The following is a 12,740-nucleotide window of genomic DNA, read 5'->3' on the forward strand; positions in this document are numbered from 1 at the left end:
CTGGCAGTAGAGGGAGCAAGGAACTACTGGACAGCTCCCGTTAAAGCATCCAGACGCCAGCCTCACTACATCAGCGCTACGGGCTCAGACCTCCAACTGCATGCCAGGGACTAGAGGAGCTGGCAACCTCCCATCAGCTCAGAGGAAGAGGCTCCCCCAGAATACCCACAGGAGCAGTTGGGTCTTGGGAAACATTTTCAGTGCTGTGTGAACAATCCTCTTCGCCACAGTGCAAGTTTCCAGTCAGAATCTCAAAAATAACACTATACACTTACTGTTTATAGATAGTGCTAAATGCAGGGCCCCATTTGAATCTAAAAGTAAAACACTACCCTCTCTATAATATCAAGTGATTCTATTCGTACTCCTCATTTAATCCTGGTTAGTTCTTGGGGTACTCTGAATCCTTGAAGTTTATGGTTAGTTCTTGGGGTACTCTGAATCCCATCTGTCGGTTCCGCAGTTGAGTTGCATAGCTATCAAACACAGTACAGGACTGTTTACTTCTGTGAAATGCAATCAGTAAGTCAGTGAGACATATTAAAACACTGGTGGGGAGAAAGCGCAGAGCACACAGCCCTTTTTAAAAACTTACACAAGAAAGCCGGGCGCCAGTGGCTCACGCCTGTCATCCTAGCTACACAGGAGGCTGAGATCTGAGGATTGCAGTTCAAAGCCAGCCCAGGCAGGAAAGACTGTGAGACTCTCATCTCCAATAAACCACTAGTAAACCGGAAGTTGCGCTGTGGCTCAAGTGGTAGAGCGCTCGCCTTGAGCTGAGAGCACAGGGACAGTGCCCAGGCCCAGAGTTCAAGCCCCACGACCAACAAAAACAAAAACAAAAAAAAACCTTACACAAGAAAATCCATCAAAATCACACTGCATATGTATTTTGCATAGTTTTAACACTGGGCCAGAAAAATTTATCTAGGCCAAAGAATGAATCATTTACATGAATAAAATAATGCCAACAGGAATAATATAAATTGTAGCACTAGTGTCTAAAAGCAACACATAATAGCCCACTAATAGTTAAGAAAGAATTCCATTTTATTACTTGTTAAAAAGCTGATGATTCTGAAATAATCTCAAATATGAAACATCAAATTTCTTAAGCTTTTGTGTTACACAACTTGAGAAGACCCATCCAAAATGCTTGCAGCCAAGTATAGTTCAAATTCCAGCTTTGGGGAAATGCTGGAATATCTCTATCTATGGAACAAATGCCTCTGTACACAGAGCAGAGACCCCCTCCACAACTCCAGGGTGTCTGGTGGGGACTGAGCAGCACCCGACGGAGCACATTCAAATCCCACTCCAGGGTGTCTGGTGGGGACTGAGCAGCACCCAACGGAGCACATTCAAATCCCACTTCAGGGGTCATGTCAGAGTTTTGAGTATTTCAGGTTCCAGATTTCAGATTACAAATGCCTAAGGTGTGGCTAATATTGAATAAATACCATACTTACTCTTTCCTATATGCAAACAGAAAAGCATACAAAAAACTTAGAAAGGAAATTTTAATATTCATAAAACTGATATTCAAAGAAACTCACCTTGTAAACAATCTTTCAATTTGCTGTCTTATTAAACCAATTCATGATTTTTTTTTTTTTTGGTGTTTGTTTTTTTTTGTCAGTAGTGGGGCCTGAACTCTGGGCCTGGGCACTGTCCCTCAGCTCTTCAGCTCAAGGCTAGCACTCTAACGTTTGCGCCACAGCACCACTTCCGGCTTTTTTCTTTTTGCTTATGTGGTGCTGAGGAATCGAACCCAGGGCCTCAGGCATGCGAGGCAAGCGCTCTACCACTGAGCCACCTTCCCAGCCCACCAATTCATAATTTAATTCTCAGGAAGGAACTAACAAATAAATATTTATGAGGAACCTACAACTAAAAGTAGCACTTGGCATGATATAAAACAACCTTTTAATATCCGTAAGCTACTTCTAAATGCAAACGCCTCCTAAGATCAAACACATTCAAGGTCTCAGGGTCTGGTAAGGAAGCCAGCCAATTCCCCAGCTTGCCATCGCCATCTAATGGTCAAGTCATACAACAGGCGCATCAGACAACAGTACTGGACTTGGCACTCTGGAGCCTTTCCTGTAACCAGCGGCAATCACCACACACACAAACGAATGTCTTGGAGCAGACTCGAGCAGTGCAAATGGAAATGTCTGGAAAGAGTAACACAAGAACTTATTAGATAGCTGTAAAAGAAACAAAACTTTTTAGCCAAGGCCCACAAGGAAATGTGAATATGGACTGCTCTTTCCAAATTAACATAAAAAAATTTTTTTAAAAGTCTGGGAAATATACAACAAATCATCATTAGAACTGAAGAAGAAGGAATAAATTATCAAGAAATTCATAGGATTCAAATGGAGCTTTCATTTTGAATGCTCTTACTTTTTTTTTTTTATTAAAAACACTGGGAAGGTAGCTCATGGTAGAGCGCTCGCCTCGCATGCATGAAGCCCTGGGTTCAATTCCTCAGCACCACATACACAGAAAAATCCAGAAGTGGTGCTGTGGCTCAAATGGTAGAGCGGTCGCTTGAGCTGAAGAGCTCAGGGACAGCGCCCAGGCCCAGAGTTCAAGCCCCACGACCAACAACAACAACAACAAAAACCTATGATGAATAAGAACTCATCCAAAATAATAAAAATGGTACAATGTGGCTCTTAAGACCACACATCTGGGGCTGGGGTTTAGCCTAGCGGAAGGGCGCCCGCCCAGCACGCGCAAGGCCCTGGGTTCGGTCCTCAGCCCTGGGGGAAAAATAAAAAAAAGACCACACATCTTTTTTATTCCTCATTTGGAAACTCAAATAAGGAAACTGGAAATTCCATTATTTCAAACAGCTTCACAGGCAAATGTTCTAAACTGGCCAATTTTTATCTGACTTACACAAGAGGGCATCTCAGCATTGGATTGTGGGCATTTCTCAAAGTAATTCTCTCAGACAGGAGCCTGTACATGATTTTAAAAGTGAGGAGCAGCAGTCCCAGAGAGTCGTCAACTCTCCAAGTCTGCTCTCTGCATCACATGGTACATCAGACTTTCCAGCACTGCTCCAGGCATCCGTGCGTGCACACACATAATCCCACACACATATTCATACAAGCAAACACACACAGCACTTACCACTAGGAGGAATTTAGAATATTGCACAATCCTCTACCCTATTATCATTTTACTTTTTTATTTTTTGGGGGGTCCGGTCGTGGAGCCTGAACTCTGGGCCTGGGCGCTGTCCCTCAGCTCTTCAGCTCAAGGCTAGCGCTCTACCACTTGAGCCACAACAGCGCCACTTCCAGCTTTTTTCTTTTTTCTTATGTGGTGCTGAGGAATCCAACCCAGGGCCTCATGCATGCAAGGCAAGCGCTCTACCACTGAGCCACCTTCCCAGGCCCCCTATTATCATTTTCAAAGTCTAAAACAATCTCACCCAATGCTTCAGCTTATAGATAAGTGCTGGCCTAAATCAAAATACTGTCCATAGACAGAAATGTGTCAGCTATGAATAATAGGTACATGGTTTTCAAAATGCCTGAACCATGTACTGCACCTTTGAACACTGCATGTCTTCTTGCTTATTTAACTTAAAGTAACACAGAGTGAACATCTTCCAATGCTTTCCAACACTGTATCCTTTATCCTTTCAACATCACAGAATTTTTCAAGAGATCCTTCTCTGTGGGGTTTCTTGCAAGCACAACTTTCTCTAGACATCGCATCTTCTTACCACAACATTCTTATTGACCCTGAGTTTCTATGTATTACACTATTTAATACTCACGGCCAATAATAAATGGTATTAAGTGAACAGTAACAAAACCAATCAACTGTTTGCCACTTTATTTCCTGATAGAATAACCATGCAATTTACTGTCAGAACCAGAAATGGAAGCGTAACAGCATGGAGACATGAGCACAAGCCATGGTCACATTCATGACACACGGGGAGGGGCTGGGAAGGTGGCTCAGTGGTAGAGCGCTTGCCTTGCATGCCTGAGGCCCTGGGTTCGATTCCTCAGCACCACATAAGCAAAAAGAAAAAAGCCGGAAGTGGCGCTGTGGCTCAAGTGGTAGAGCGCTAGCCTTGAGCTGAAGAGCTGAGGGACAGTGCCCAGGCCCAGAGTTCAGGCCCCACGACTGGACCCAAAAAAACAAACAAACAAACAAAAACATTCATGACACACGGGGAATCATGTCTGCCCCCACAGTTTGGGGCACGACAGAGGAGCTGACCGATGTGGTCACCGCATCGGTTGGCACCTGGAATGCAACGCTGCTTCTCTCCACTCAGACAAGCTGTCAGGCTGCCTGCTGCAGCTGCAGCCATTCAGCAGACTGCCAATGCATACTTCCTGAGACCATGGGAAATGGTTTTGTTGCCTTTGACTTTGCTTGCTTAATGCACACGAAAGAACACAGCCACTCAAAGTGACCATTTCTGTACACTTTTATGTCTGGAAGGAATGTATAATCTAAATTCTTGTACCTTTTTTCTCCTCCCAAGCAAAATCATTACAAATCTTTCTTAGTACCATAACTGTAGGTACAAAGTTCATGATTTCTCAGTATGACTTTTAAGATTTTTTCAGAAATGGGGGCTATCCTGTGCTTCCAAGACAAAGCCTCTTTGGAGCCATAACTAAGTAGGGTGATATATGTAGCACTGATTGCCTAAGGCATAAACAAAGATGTTCTTAAATTACCAAAGAAATTAAAACTCCAAGGACAACTATGCAACTCTCACACAATCTGCAATTGCAAACAGGTGTTAAGCTGGCATCAATCTTGGAGACAGAGAGGACTGCTTCTACCACACAATTTCAGGTGTGGATTACTCTTTTGAGTGCACGCATGCATTGCTATGCACACGCACACACACACATTGGAACTTCCTCTCTTTTGAGTGCATGCATGCATTGTTATGCACGTGTGCACGTGCACACACACACACACTGGAACTTCTCTTTTGAGTGCACGCATGCATTGTTATACACGTACACACACATGCGCGTGCACACACACACAGGAACTTCCTCTCTTTTGAGTGCACACATGCATTGTTATACACATGCACACACACACACACACACACACACAGGAACTTCCTCTCTTTTGAGTGCACGCATGCATTGTTATACACGTGCACACACACACACACACACACACAGGAACTTCCTCTCTTTTGAGTGCACGCATGCATTGTTATACACATGCACACACACACACACACACACACTGGAACTTCCTCTCTTTTGAGTGCACGCATGCATTGTTATACACGTGCGCACACACACACACACACACACACACACACACACACACACAAACTTCCTCTCTTTTGAGTGCACGCATGCATTGTTACACACACACACACACAGACACACACACACACACACACACACACACACACACACACACACACACACACACAGGAACTTCCTCTGGCCTCAGTTAACACTCCATCAACTCTCAATACAACAAAGCCTTCCCCTAAACTGGCTGAGCCCTATCCCTCCAACACATCACCACAGTGTCAGCAAGGGGCCTTGTTGGCCAAAACAACTCTGGAGACATTTACTGGAAATGTATTTCCTTTCATCTATCCCAGCCCAACCCACGACACTCTCCATGACTTGGTAAGCCCTATTTTCCTAACTTGTTCTGACTAAAAAGCTGAGCTGTTAAGAGAACTCAGTAAACAAGACATATAAAGTGTGTATCATAGACACAGTTTCCACAGATGTGCAGACACAGGTGCTGAGATGATTTAAGGATTTATGATCCTGGGATAGTATTTAAAAGTATTCCTAGTCATTGTGGTCAGATTTAACTCCACCTTCTCACGCACCTCTACTTCCAGAACCAGAGCACAAGGTCGGGTGATGTTCCGGTCCCCAACATTTTGGCAGATAGAGTGCGCTATGGTAGTGGACACTGGGGATACTAAAACAAAGAGGCCATCTAGGACAGCCATGGCCTGTGTCCTAGGCTAATACAAAAACACAAGACAATGCGGAAGAGCACAAACTTTTCCAAGGACTGCCGTGGACACCTGTGAGCGACGCCGAGGGCAGGTGTGCGCAGTGGGGAACGTGACAGCGTGCCTCGGAACGCCTCCTCCTGCGTTGTCTGGGTCTTTGAGGAAAAAATACAGAGCGTGAACAGATGGAAGTTTTGAGTTCTTTTAACGAGGTCCCAAACTTTGATTCTTTGCTACCACCAACTAAAATGTAATACTCTTAAAGGTTAAACTCAATCTAATCTAGGAACACATAAAGTGCGGCACAAGGTAATTCATTTGATAAATTGCTACTTCTTCCAAGGATGGTAATACTGCACCAGTCATGTTCGTCAGATAAAGTACGATTGCCATAGAGTTCCTGGGTTTCACTCAGTGCTCAAACTTTAAGAGAGGGGCATTATTTTACATTGCAGTCATTTCTGTCATGGTTGTAATGATATGATCTCGGTCACCATTCATTCTCCACTACTTTAAGTCAACAAAGTAGGTTAGGGTTTAGTGGGGAAGACAGAAAGGCATGCTCTGTAGTGCTTCCGTCAGACTAACTTTTCAGAAACACATCTTCACAAACTTAAAAGCCTCCTCCATTATGCCCTGTCCGTTCTGACGTTCTGTTACATCCACACTCATTCCTTTCAGAGTAGGCTCTTTCTCCACCCTCTCCAGCAACCTCCTTCAGGAGGAGGAGGGTACTAAGGTACAACTCCCAAATTTACTTTCAGTAAGTATCTCTGCACTTGGCACAGTCACACGGAGTTCAGGTAGGGCCTGTGGGCCTTCTGCTGTATTCTCTCTGTCTTCTCACCCCGGTATTTCTCAAGGCCCACTGGATCTGGGGTGATAAGACCACTAGCAAGCACAGCACCACCATTGTGAATCACCTGTCAGAAGGGCCTTCCTTCACATTTCTTTGAAGTTATGTAAGCTATTAACACATGCTACATGGTTACATTAGTTCACTAAATTGATTCACTAAAATGACTTATGTCTATTCATCTATGAGTTCATCAGCAGGGACTACTGAAAAGCTATGAAAAATATTAAGTTCTACCGATACCAGGTTCATCTGACAAGTCTCCAAAGAAGGAAGCAGAACAAGGAAGGGTGTGGCATCTCTGAGCTTGCTCAATGTCCAATGAAGAAGGCTGGGGTAGGGCAAGAAACAATGAACTCATTTTCAAACTGACTTTAAAAATGAATGTAAAGCCAGGTGCTGGTGGCTCAAGCCTGTCATCCTAGCTACTCAGGAGGCTGAGATCTGAGGATAGCGGTTCAAAGCCAGCCCAGGCAGGAAAAGTCCATGAGACTCTTATCTCCAATAAATCACTCAGAAAACTGGAAGTTGGCTCAAGTGGTAGAGTGCTCACTTTGAGCTGAAGAGCTGAGGGACAGCGCTCAGGCCCAGAGTTCAAGCCCCATGACCATAAAAAAAAAAAAAAAAAGAATTTGAGAGTGAGACAAGCAAAACTCAAAAAACCCCCAAAATATTATATATTTTCACTTACATGTCAAAGCTAGACTTAAAATATGTAACTTTTCATGGACATGATCATGCCAAGATATGGTCATTTATATAACTATACATATAAAATCTAACTAAGGAATTGCTTAGGAAGAGACAGGGAAAGGGAAGGAAAAAATAGAGGGCGAATAATTTTGAAATTCATTTTGAAAGAGGATGAAAATGGTCAAAATAGATTAACTGCAACTATGAAAAGAGAATGAACTGAAGCCTTCAGATCTTTTCGGGGAGGGAAAAAGCAATAAAGGACATGAGACTCAATGTGATACACTGTAAACACATGTAGTAATGTAAAGACAAGATTCCCTTCTGGATAACTAAAATACAACATTAACAATCACACATAAGGTTGGAAGCAGTTCAAGAATAGAGTATTTGCCTGGGCTACATCCCTCACCTGCCCCTCCAAAACAATCATGAATTTTGGGGCTTTGGAGTAATAAAACAATAAGAACAACGACAAAAGGAATGCATGGAATAAACATTTATCAGAAGCTTATTACAATGTATTTGGGAAACAAATGGAAACAATAACAGACATATTTTAGAATTGTTTGTGGTAAGCTTCCTCTATGTGTAGTAAGAATACACAAGGGATGTTTTTATGTAACCAGTTTTTCACTGCCTGGAAACGTCTGCAGAAGGGAGCAGCATGCGTGTCAGTCTGCTTGTGGTGGCAGTCATAAGACATGTGGACGGTCTGAGAAAATGCGAGCCAGGTGAAAGCCCACCCATGCTTTATTTTGGGTGGGGAAGAAAATGGGTTGCTGGGGTCTAACTTTGGGCCTCTGCATGCTAGCCAAGCACTCCGTCACTGAGTGCTGAACGCTGAGGACAGTGATAGACCCAGGTCTCCCACAGTTCCTTAATGTCACAAACCCACAAAAGAAATGAACATGCTGGGGAAGAAAGAACATCTGAACACAATGAAAACACCACAGATAAAAGAAAACAAATATTGTCTACTCGAACTTTGCCCTTTTTTTCTTCCTTTTTGATAATAAGATTCTTAGAGGATGGGACTGACAATTGTATTTACTCTTTTTTTTTTGTCGGTCGTGAGGCTTGAACCTTGGGTCTGGGTGCTGTCCCTCAGCTCTTCAGCTCAAAGCGAGGCTCTACCACTTGAGCCACTTCCGGCTGAGTGGTTTATCAGAGATAAGAGTCTCATGTAATTTCCTGCCCAGGCTGGCTTTGAACCATGATCCTCAGATCTCAGCCTCCCGAGTAGCTAGGATTACAGGCGTGAGCCTCCAATACACGGACATAATTATTCTTTTATTGTTAATTATTTTGTATTGTGTTTGATGACTAGTATTGACTAAAGCCAACTTCTTATGTTGCTAATAAAAACTTGAAAACATGAGATTCTACTGAATACTGTATGTCAAGTTTTTTGTTTAAATTAAGACACTTATTTCTGATTCTAACAGAGACAAATATACACAAGTTAGACTTTACATTTAATCATAACCACAAAATGCCCAGAATTGACCTTAAAAAAAGAAATAGAGTCAAGATCAAGTTTAAGTCCTGCATTCAAGTACTTCTGAATTATTCACAAATATGCCAATGATCACAGATTGAATGTCTCACATGATGTCAGACAAGACCTACACACATGTCCTCTGATTTTACCAAAAAATTAACTGACCATTGTAAACACTATGCCCACCTTTGGTCCTCAGCTCCACCCAGACCTGAGCCCCTCCCTGCCCAGGAGTTCCCCACAGAGAGCTGCCCCTCCCTCCCTCCGCCCAGACCCACCTGAGCACCCATCTACCTCACTTCCTACCCCAGACCCTGCTGCTACCTAGACAGTGGAGGGTCCATGTGCTCTCTCTCCAGCACCTGCTTCCTCCGTGTGGCCCCCTGGGATGGATGTGACTGGACACTTTCAATCACAAACACAGACAACCAGGAGAGATAGGAGGAGGTCTATGGTAGCTGTTCAGCAGCAAACCAGGCACCACAGGAAGAAATACTCCTTCCTAATTCTGCTTAGTTGGAAGGTTAGGAGAAAGTGCCAAGATTGGTTACTTTTAAGGAGTTCAGTAGGTGAAGACAGAGGACTCGCTATGATGAGCCCCCAGAAAGAACGTAAAATGTGAAATTAGAAACAGAACAAAATTATTGACTTTTAAGAAGAGGGCCAAACTTGCAAGGCAGGATTGAACCGGAACAACTAGTTCTGAGGAAAAGACCAGGCCTACTCACCCCCTGGCTGTCCCTTCTACTCCAACCGGCCCATTTCCCCCCCCCCCGGCTGCCCCTTCTACCGTAATGACTAGTTTTGAAAAAGCAAAACATCTGGCCCTGAAACCAGGAACTGCCCATTGCTTTGGGTCAACTTGTGGGCTGGGAAGGTGGCTCAGTGGTAGAGTGCTTGCCTTACATACATGAGGCCCTGGGTTCGATTCTTCAGCACCACATAAGCAGAAAAAGCCGGAAGTGGTGCTGTGGCTCAAGTGGTAGAGGGCTAACATTGAGCTGGAGAGCTGAGGGACAGTGTCCAGGCCCAGAGTTCAGGCCCACAACTGACAAAAAAAAAAAAAAAAAAAAAAGAACTTGTTACAGGAGTATTTGTGGTTTTAATTGTTTCAAGAATGTTTGTGATTTACATGCTTGCAAAATAACTGCTAAGTTCTGCTTCTGCACACCAGCTTGCTTGCATCTGCTCTAAAAGAATGCATTTTTTGCCTTTATAAACCCTGAGCTATTTGAGTTCGAGGCTGCTCACTCCTGGTCAGTCGGCCCTGGCCCGTCAGTCCAATAAATTCCAGCTTTTATAATACTGGTCAGCGTCTGTGACTTTGTCCGGGGGGGTCAGTCCACGTCAGCTCCGGGTAAGAAGAAAAGCCTGAGGAATGCTGGAGGGGGAGCACGTGCCGTGTTTACAAACGGATCAGGACTTGAGCCACACCACCACAGCACTCGGCTCGGGATGCTGTGGGGTGGAGCCAGGAGATGAGGGCCTCTGGGGGCATTCAGCTCAGTGGTGCCCAAGACACCATCAACTGGACAAATTCTAGCAGTTAGTGAATTACAGATGAGCAAACTGCTACTGCATAATCAAAGGAAAACACTTACAAAGGTCAATTAACTCCTGTACGTCAAACCATGTGCCTTCAAAACCAAAGGTAAACACATCAACATTTTCTCTGAACCTTATGAATGTTTGAAGCATTCCCTTAATGTACAAGTAGCAGGGCGCTGGTGTCTCACGCCTGTCATCCTAGCTACTCAGGAGGCTGAGATCTGAGGATCGAGGTTCAAAGCCAGCCCAGGCAGGAAAGTCTCATCTCCAATAAACCACCAGAAAACCGGAACTGGCACTGTAGCCTTGAGCTGAAGAGCTGAGGGACAGCGCCCAGGCCCAGAGTTCAAGCTCCATGACCAACAAAAAAAAAAAAAGGAAGGAAGGAAGGAAAGAAAGAAGGAAAGAAAATGTACAAGTAATGCAAGAAGATGGAAGAGAAAATAAAAACAACACATAGTGTTGCACTGTTTTAATGCTGAGAAGAAAAATGGTGGGTGCTGTAAATATGAAAGCTTCTGTGCCTGCCTTAAATAGCTCACCAGCAACTGAGAGGAAACAGACAATTCAAAGACAGCAGTGGAGAGCCCAGCCGACCCGGGCCTGGCAGTGCCTGAGTACTCATAAATATCACTTGGTTCCTAGAGGAGCAAACGGAGTGAAGACTGAATGGGGAAGAGGGTGAATAATAATTGTTGGCAAATAGGAGGAGGATGGGTCTCAGCAGGGGGAGAGAGGGGAAAGGGCTCATTTTAATCCGAGTCTAAAGCTAGCCCACACAAGGGTGAGAAATATTAGCATGAACTTAACTCTCCAAAATGTGTTAAAAGCCATAAAATATTTTTTTTGGTCGGTCGTGGGGCCTGAACTCTGAGCCTGGACGCTGTCCCTCAGCTCTTCAGCTCAAGGCTAGCGCTCTACCACTTGAGCCACAGCACCACTTCCAGCTTTTGTCTTTTTGCTTATGTGGTGCTGAGGAATAGAACCCAGGGCCTCAGGCATGCAAGGCAAGCACTCTACCACGGAGCCTCCTTCCCAGCCCAAACAGCCATAAAATATTTGCCATATATTTTAACAGATAAAAATATGTGATGATCAAAGATGTTTTAGTTCAAGATGAAATTAAACATTTAAATTTTAAGATGACTACGTATTATTCAGATGTTTTGCGAATAATAATTATTTCTTTCTAAAATGCTCTATATAGTATGTTTTGACCTAGGCTGACTTCCAGTACGTGAAGGAAGTGTCGGGGCTACGTATCAGAGAGAATCAGAAGCGGATCCAACCAGGCAAAAGCGGAAACAACCCCAAGTGACCTGGATGGGAACACAAAACCCAGACCGTGTTGGACCCAGCCTGAAAAAGGAATGGCACTCTAGCCTAAGTGGCAGATGCTGAGTGACATACACTGGTCACAAAAGGACAAACATTAGTAATTTCCCCTAACCTATGGGATTCAATACATCTACAGAGAAAGAAAAGAGTGTGGCAGTTTCCATGGACTGGGGGAAGGTACCATTTAATGGCTCTGGACTTCCAGTTTTACAAGACAAAGAGATTCCTGGTGCCTGTTGCACAACAACGTGAATGTAATTCATTTCTCTGCAATAATAAGTTATATACTTAAAAATGGCCAAGATGTGAAGTTTCATGTTGTGTATTATCACAATTAAAAGGGCTGTCTTAACAATAAAAGGCATGCATTAGATGGAGCACTGGCAAAGGACCTGTGTGAGCAGTTCCAGGGGAGAGTAGAGAAGCGATCAGGAAACAGGGACCTGGCCAGCTGCTAATCAAGAGGACCTCAGGCTACGGAGCAAGCGCTCAAAGGACTACTTTCCGGAAGAGCATGACTACTGACCGCAGGCTTCTTCTCCAAGGCATAGGAACAAGAGTTTAAGAAATACAAGTTTGACAAGAGATGTACTTATTACCTTACATATATAACTATAGCCCCTCTGTACATCACCGTGACAATAACAAAATAGGATATTAAAAAAAAGAAGAAGAAAACACTCCAAAATTGGGGCCAAATACCAAACCAAGGTGGAAATGGGGTTTTCTAAGATCAGATTTCAGTGCAAGTGATAAAATAAAGATGAGAAGCCCTGGCGCCCCAATTAAGGCTGAGATTA

General features: G+C 43.9%; 1 protein-coding gene across 8 annotated transcripts in view; it reads right to left on the reverse strand.

Moving 5' to 3' along the window:
- Window positions 1–12,740, reverse strand: part of LOC138804484 (mediator of RNA polymerase II transcription subunit 12-like protein) — a 215,186-nt gene that overhangs the window by 110,916 nt on the left and 91,530 nt on the right. The window lies entirely within an intron of this gene.

This window comes from Dipodomys merriami, unplaced genomic scaffold (genome assembly GCF_024711535.1).
Source record: "Dipodomys merriami isolate MVZ:Mamm:240054 unplaced genomic scaffold, mDipMer1.0.p SCAF_367, whole genome shotgun sequence".
Classification (NCBI taxonomy): Eukaryota; Metazoa; Chordata; class Mammalia; order Rodentia; family Heteromyidae; genus Dipodomys; species Dipodomys merriami.